Genomic DNA, 7,907 nt, shown 5'->3' on the forward strand with positions numbered 1-7,907 from the left:
GGTAATTGGCAACAGGGGTGAGATGAGGAGAATTGTTTAACGCAGCGAGTTGCCATGATCTGGAACGCACTGCCTGAAAGGGTGGTGGAAACAGATTCAATAATAATATTCAAAGGGGAACAGGATAAATACTTGAAGGGGAAAATTTTGCAGGGCTATGGAGAAAGGGAAGGGGAGTGGGTCTAATTGGATAGCTCTTTCAAAGAGTTGGCACAGGCACGATGTGCCGAATGGCCTCCTTCTGTGATGTTTCCATGCTGTGATTCTATGTTATGGAGGATTTTCTGATGTCGTGGATATTCGGGGCAGAGGACCAAGTGGGGATTGAGCTCGACGGCAAGTGTATACAGTTCGTTCAAAGGACTGAAGCCGATGGTTTCATTCTTCCCGTCGTTTAGCAGCAGGAAATTACTCGGCCATGCAGGCGACTTGTGTCTTCATTCATGGGATGTGGGTGTCAATGGCAAGGTCAGCATTTATTGCACATCCCTAATTAATCTTGAGAAGGTGCTGGTGAGCCACCTTCGTGAACTGTACCTTTCATTGACCGTGTCATTGACATTTTGTGGATAGAGAGAAACTATTTCCGCTGTTTGGGGATTCTTGGACGAGGGGGCACAGTCCAAAAATTAGAGCCAGATCTTTCAGGAGTGAGATTAGAAAACACTTGTACACACAAAGGATGGAAGAAGTTTGGGACTCTCTTCCCCGAACTGCAATTGATATTTGCTTAATTTCTAATTTTAAATCTGAGATCGATAGCTTTTTGCCAACCGAAGGTATGAAGGGATATGGGCTGTTCTATAGTTCTCTCTATAGTTGTTGCCTTGTGTTTAAAGCATATTTTCGTTTAAAGCTCGGTTTAGAGTTGAGCCGCTTGGCGTCAAAACTTGCAGTGGATCGAGACCGGATTGCTTATTGCAGGAAAAGCAAATCAACTGGGCCGAAAAATCAACCGCAGCTCAAGCAACAAATAAAATAGGAGTCAAAATAACTGATGTGAGAAGTGGGATTCGAACCCATGCCTCCGAAAGAGACTGCGACCTGAACGCAGCGCCTTAGACTGCGCTGCCATCCTGACTGATAAATTATTTCTTCACTCGCCACCCTTTGCACATTGAGACCCCCCAGAGAAAGTTTCACTCACTCCAGTCCTTGGTAAGATAAATGCTGCTGGAAAGGCTCGGTGAGCTGGATGCCACCTCCCCGGGTTTTCCTGAGCCTATTGTACTTTATTCCTATTTAATCACGGGAATATCCGCAATCAGAAGCTAAAAAGAATTAAAAGCTGAATCACAGAGAAAGCGAAATCCATATTACACCTGATAAACCAACTAACAGAGCTCCCTGGTGGTCTAGTGGTTAGGATTCGGCGCTCTCACCGCCGCGGCCCGGGTTCGATTCCCGGTCAGGGAAGTAACTTTTGAACACTTGTCGCATGAACGAACTCAAAGTCTGTGGGAAGAAAAAAAACAACCATTGTTTTCATCACCATTAATTAACCGATAACGTTATTTTCCAGAATGAAAGGATACTGAGGGAAGTTGGAAAACTTTAATAATTTCTTTTGTGCGATGAACTTTTTATCCCTTCTCATTTTACACACTGTATTTTTAAGGGCTCGGTTTATAATGTTCAGTGCTCGTGAGACCACGAATTTGTGTTAAATTTAACAGGACCGGCTATTTCACAGAGAAAAAATAAATTTGCCCCAACTTAATGCGGCTGTCCGAGATTGAACCGTGGACTTTTCACGTGTAAAGCGAACCTGACAACCGCTACACTACAGAAACTTCGGTTTTGGTTATCAGCCAGAAGTTCGAATGACTGCATTGATTCTCTTTCACAACTATTCAATTGATCGAAGTTGCACAAGTCACAAAAGAATAATTTAAAAGGCTAACGGAATGTTCGCCTTTATCTCAGGGGGCGGGAATATAAAGAAGTGGAAGTTATGTTCCAGTTATGTTCATTTCAAAGTTATTAAACTCCCAAATGTGACCTGCCTTGTTTGGACAGGGTTGACCCTGACGTCACAGCCTCAACAAACCATATTCTCAACATTTCCATTGGGAATAGGAGGAGGCCATTCAGCCCCTTGAACCTGTTCCGCCCTTCAATTAGATCATAGATGATCTGTTCCTCAACTTCATTTCCCCGCCTTTCTCCCGATCTCTCGATACCCTTACCCAACAAAATCGATCGATCTCAGTCTTGAAAGCTTCAATTGACCCCCAGCATCCACAGCCTTTTGGGGGACAGAGTTCGAGACTTCTCCTGCCCTTTGTGTAAAATAGTGCTTCCTGATTTCGAACCTGAATGGCATGGTTCTAATTTTAAGGTTCTGTCCCCCTCGTTCTTGATTCCCCAGAGGAAATTGATTCTCTCTCTATTCTATCGAATCATTTAAACATGTTAAACACCTCGCTCAGACCGACCCTAAATCTTCTTTACTCGAGGGAATACGAGCCCAGTCCATGCAGCCTGTCCTCATAATTTAAGCTTTTTAGCCCCGGTAACATTCTGGTGAATCTGCTCTGCACCCCCTCCAAGGCCAATCTATCCTTCCTGAGGTGCAGTGTCCAAAACTGAACGCAGTTACTCCAGACGCAGTCGAACCAGAGCTTTATATAACGGGAACATAACTTCCACTTCTTTATATTCCCGCCCCCTGAGATAAAGGCGAACATTCCGTTAGCCTTTTAAATTATTTTTGGATCCGTCGGTTAGCTTTTACTGATTTATGTAAATGAACCGTTAATTCTCTCTGCTTCTTACCATTTGGAAAATACCCTGACCATAGGTCCAAAGTGGATTACCCCACATTGAACTCCATCTGCCATAGTTTTGCCCACTCAATTAATCTATCAATGTCCCTTTGCAACTTTCCACTCGCATCCACACTACTTACTGTACCACCTAACTTAGTGTCATCAGCAAACTTGAATATACGACTCTCTATTCCTTCATCAAAGTCATTGATAAATATGGTGACAAGCTGAGACCCCAGTTACAGAGGCCTGGGGGACACCACTAGTCCCATCCTGCCAATTGGAGTATGTACCAATTATCCCTACTCTCTGCCTCCTATCTCCTAACCAATTCCCTACCCATGTCAATACGTTGCCTCAAGTTCCATGCGCTTTCATTTTTGCCAACAGTCTCTTGTGTGGAACCTTATCAAATGCTTGTCGGAATTCTATATTAATAATATCATAGGAACATAGGAGCATCGGAACATAGCCTTTGTATGTAAACGTGTTTTCTAATCTCACTCCTTAAAGGTCTGGCTCTATTTTTTAGACTGTGCCCCCAAGTCCTAGAATCCCCGACCAGCGGAAAAAGTTTCTCTCTGCCCATCGTGCGTGCGCCAGCTCTCTGAAAGAGCTGTCCAGTTAGTCCCACTCGCCTGATGTTTCCCCATAGCCCTGAAAAAGTTTCCATTCAAGCGTTTATCCAATTCCATTTTGAAAACTGTGAGTTAAGAAAAACAATATTGAAAGGGGTGCTGGGGCCTCTGCAGCGTCGATGTAGAGTGTGTGATGATTGAAGTTATCAAGATGGTTGCTTTACACATGGTATGTTGTGCAATCATCCTGAAATATCTTCAATATCCAATACAAATTGAATTGCAAACCTGATGGACAAACACTGAAAAACAAATCACGAGTGAACGCAAATCATCTGGGACCCGTTTTTAGCCTCACGGCACTTTAAATAAAGTGAAATAACTTTGCATTGAAAAGATTTGGAACTTGCATCTGTGCCTTTATCTGTTCCATTTCTTAAAGTTGCTGGCATCTGATGATGTACACGCCTGTGCTCCCTCCATTGAACAAGAAAGGATGTGTTTGACGTTGACGGGACATGTTGGTTCTGAGCTCATCCTTTGCATTGAGTGGGTTCGCGTTTTTTAAGCGGCGTCAACTTTAGCCCAGCGGTGAACTTCGCAGCAAACAAGTTCATCACCGTCTCACCGCGGGCGCTGACTGATATGTTTATTGTTATTTCTTACAGACCTAAATAAATAGTAACCGTGATTTTTAATTTGCACTATGTGATTTTTAGCTGGTTGCCTTTAAATGTTTCAAAGGCGACTCCGAATTTATGATAGTCCGGCCATTTCACCAGCCGTGTTGAAAACAAAAAATGTCTCTGCTTTTCGCGTCTTTTTTCGAAAGGCAAAACATATATTTCCCGTTACCTCTGAAGGATGGACAAGTACATTTCAGAAAGCTGAAACAAGTTCACCGAGCTTAAATCGTCTGACCACGTTAAAGGCGCTCTATATATATATGCAAGTAGTTGCAGCCTGTTTCTGTGGTTGTCTTTTTTCTGTGTGTGTCCATCTGCAGGTCGATTTTGAATCAATCCAGTGCTCGTGTCAGTTTGTTGCATGAAATAACCGAGAGTATCAGTCGCTTCCCTCCCTGCCACTCGGTAGGTACTGAGTCAGGGTTTTGCCCAAACTTCTGTTTTTTTTTGTTGAAAAAGCAATTAAAACCTTCATTCTGGGATTATCCAGTGTCATGTGAGCGGTGAAAGAAACAGTGACCCCAATATGATGTGAACACGCAGCCTTTTGATCTGGAGTCCTGGATTTTTATTACACATATGAATGCTTCTCAAACACCGATTCATTTATCCCACCTTGGTTGAACAGATCGGGTTTATCAAATCTCCGCCAGGTCCCACGGGGTGTGAGACAGTGTTGGAAGCAGCCTTCACCCCCAACATGACGCTGGCTTTCATTACCTGCTCGCAGCGAACTGCAATAACAGGGCTGTGAGATATGGACTTTGTTCACATTGAATCAGCAGTGTGAATCGTGAAATATTTACTCATTTTTAATGGGAACAATGTTTTAAAATGCTTCCGCCTGGTTTCGAACCAAGGACCTTCGTGTGAGGCGAACGTGATAACCACTACACTACGGAAACCTGACATCTGACGCTCCGTGCGAGGAGCAAACCCCTCAGCCAAACTAATTTCCGTATTACTGTCCAGGAGCTCATTTCACAGGGATACATTTCCTGCGCTGTATTTCGGAAGGCTGCAGAGAAGGATCGGTGGAGATGGTCAGGCAGGGAATCCCAGAGCATCGCGCCGACACAAACATTTCACTGTTTTTTTCATGTGCCTGATATCCGACCGCAGTGTAAATTATGGCGAATCAGGCATGCTCAGATGACGTTGTTTACATCGTGTTTTCTTGCAGACAAATCACACATTAGAAAACTTGAAATGAGATTAAAAGATCAGAGTCATTTAAAGTGCTCCCAGTTTCTGGGTGGACTCGAAACACCGACCTTTCAGTTAATAACCGAACGCGCTAACCGAATGCACCAAAAAGACCATCTGATGTTTTTGTTCTTGCAAGATACACTAAAGCAGCGTGTCACCTAGCCAAAGTTACATGTTGCAGCCACAGAAATGCAATTGTCCACCATCAGTGTTACTTTTCCAGAAACAAAGGATGGGACATTGTTCGTGGAAACATGGAAACGGTCTTGTCTCGCTCACAGCATCGATATCACCGCCAACCAGCTCTCCTGCAACCGGCACGCTAATCGGTGCTTTGTCTGTTACTAATTAGCATTGTGGGAGAACCTTCACCACACGGACTGCAGCGGTTCAAGGAGGCGGCTCACCACCACCTTCTCAAGGGCAATTAAGGATGGGTAATAAATGCTGGCCTCGCCAGCGACGCGGCGCCCACATCCCATGAAAAAATAAAGATGAAGTGTTGTGAGCGTTCTTGCGCTCATGTCAGGTTTTGATCCCTGATCTGCAGCAACTGGGAACGCTTTAAATGGCTCCGACCTCTTAATTTCAAATACAGCATCAGAGTAACTGTTCCAGGGGAAAATGCCGACTCAGCTGCGTCTTGGCCGCCTGTCTGGTCAGTCCTTTATTTGTCTCAAATTCTGTTTCCCAAAGCGTATCGACAGATTCACAAAGCTGTTTGTCATTTCGGTTCCTTTCGATTTGTCCAGCTCCCGACTGGCAATAATTTGCAAACCTGGTTGCAACCCTCCGCCTTCCATCGTGTCCGGGGATGGGTTATGTGGAGAGACTGGACAAGCTGGGATTGTTCTCCTTCGAGCAAAAAGAGGTGAAGGGGAGATTTAATAGAGGTGTTCAAATTATGAGGGGATTTTGATAGAATGGATGGGGAGTAGTTGTTTCCATTGGCAGGAGGGTCGATAACCAGAGGACACAACCCGCATTTATATAGCGCCTTTAACGTAGTAAAACATCACAAGGTGCTTCACAGGAGCGTTATTAAAAAAAACTTGACACTAAGCCACATAAGGAGATATTGGGACAGGTTACCAAAAGCTGAATCGGAGAGTTAGGTTTTAAGGTATGTGTTAAAGGAGAGAGAGGCGGAGAGGTTTAGGGAGGGAATTCCAGAGCTTCGGGCCTCGGCAGCTGAAGGCACGGCCGCCAATGTTGGAGCGATTAAAATCGAGGATGCGCAAGAGGCCAGAATTGGAGGAGCACAGATTGTTTTTATTCGTTCATGGGATGTGGACGTCGTTGGCGAGGCCGGCATTTAGTGCCCATCCCTAATTGCCCTTGAGAAGGTGGTGTTGAGGCACCTTCTTGAACCGATGCAGTCCATGTGCTGTTATGTCGTGAGTTCCAGCGACGATGAAGGAACGGCCGATATATTTCCAAGTCAGGATGGTGTGTGACTTGGAGGGGAACGTGCAGGTCGTGTTGTTCCCATGTGCCTGCTGCCCTTGTCCTTCTAGGTGGTAGAGGTCGCGGGTTTGGGAGGTGCTGTCGAAGAAGCCTTGGCGAGTTGCTGCAGCTGCAGTGCATCCTGTGGATGGTACACACTGCAGCCACATTGCGCCAGTGGTGAAGGGAGTGAATGTTTAGGGTGGTGGATGGGGTGCCAATCAAGCGGGCTACTTTGTCTTGGATGGTGTCGAGCTTCTTGAGTGTTGTTGGAGCTGCAATCATCCACTCCTGACTTGTGCCTTGTAAATGGTGCAAAGGCTTTGGGGAGTCAGGAGGTGAGTCACTCGCCGCAGAATACCGATCCTCTGACCTGCCCTTGTAGCCACATGATCTGGGAGGGTTGTAGGTTACAGATGTAGGGTGGGGCGAGGGCCATGGTGGGATTTGAAAGCAAGGATGAGAATTTTAAAATCGAGGCGTTCCCGGACAGAAGGTTTGACTGGAACGTTACACCGTCCCCTCTCGTGCTTACTTCCACAAACGTACATTGGGACAGGGCTTGGGCGGATTTTTCTGTGTCTCACCCGGGGCCGCTGAATCTCCTGCAGTACCCCCGATCACCAACTCACCCTGTTTGTACATTTAAACCGGAAAAAGTGCCTTGCAAAGGGCAAGAGATGAAGGCAAGGCTGGAAGCTCTGACAAAAAAATCTCTTATCCACCACCGAGGTTTGTGCACCTGAATCACTAACTCTTCTTTCAAAGTTTTGTCATTCATTGGACGCCACGCGGCACCGACAGACTTGTCTCTTGCACTCACAGTGAAGCGGAGGGCCGTTTTCACTCCCACGCCAGCAATTGCGATATCAAGAAAAAGGTGGCGGAGAAATTCTCCATTTCAGCGAAAATGGAGCGCTGGGGTCCGCTCATGAGTGCAGCATAAAAGTTGAAACTAGCACCCACGATCCTGAGGTGAATGCCTCTGCCGACTGAGCTAGCCAAGCCTGAGGACACTGCTACTTCCTTGTCTGTCGGGCCCATCAATGTGTCAGAATCAAGCACCCGGGCGTTTAAGCAACAACGAACTGAACTAAGACGGTTCACTCACTTGTCCCAACACCTGCTGTGCCTGAACTTGTTCACCGCTACCAGCAGTTTATTTTGAAAAGAAGCTTCCCTCCCTGGCACCGCAGAACTAGTGACCAAAGTTCCGT

The 7,907-nt window shown here is 45.8% G+C and overlaps 1 non-coding gene across 1 annotated transcript; it reads left to right on the forward strand.

Annotated features, from left to right (window-relative positions):
* The first annotated feature begins 1,344 nt into the window (after positions 1-1,344).
* trnae-cuc (transfer RNA glutamic acid (anticodon CUC)) lies at positions 1,345-1,416 on the forward strand. Its single transcript has one exon. It is a non-coding gene; the product is annotated as a tRNA-Glu (tRNA).
* The last annotated feature ends 6,491 nt before the right edge of the window (positions 1,417-7,907 follow it).

The sequence above is a fragment of the Heptranchias perlo genome, unplaced genomic scaffold (assembly GCF_035084215.1).
Source record: "Heptranchias perlo isolate sHepPer1 unplaced genomic scaffold, sHepPer1.hap1 HAP1_SCAFFOLD_50, whole genome shotgun sequence".
NCBI lineage: Eukaryota > Metazoa > Chordata > Chondrichthyes > Hexanchiformes > Hexanchidae > Heptranchias > Heptranchias perlo.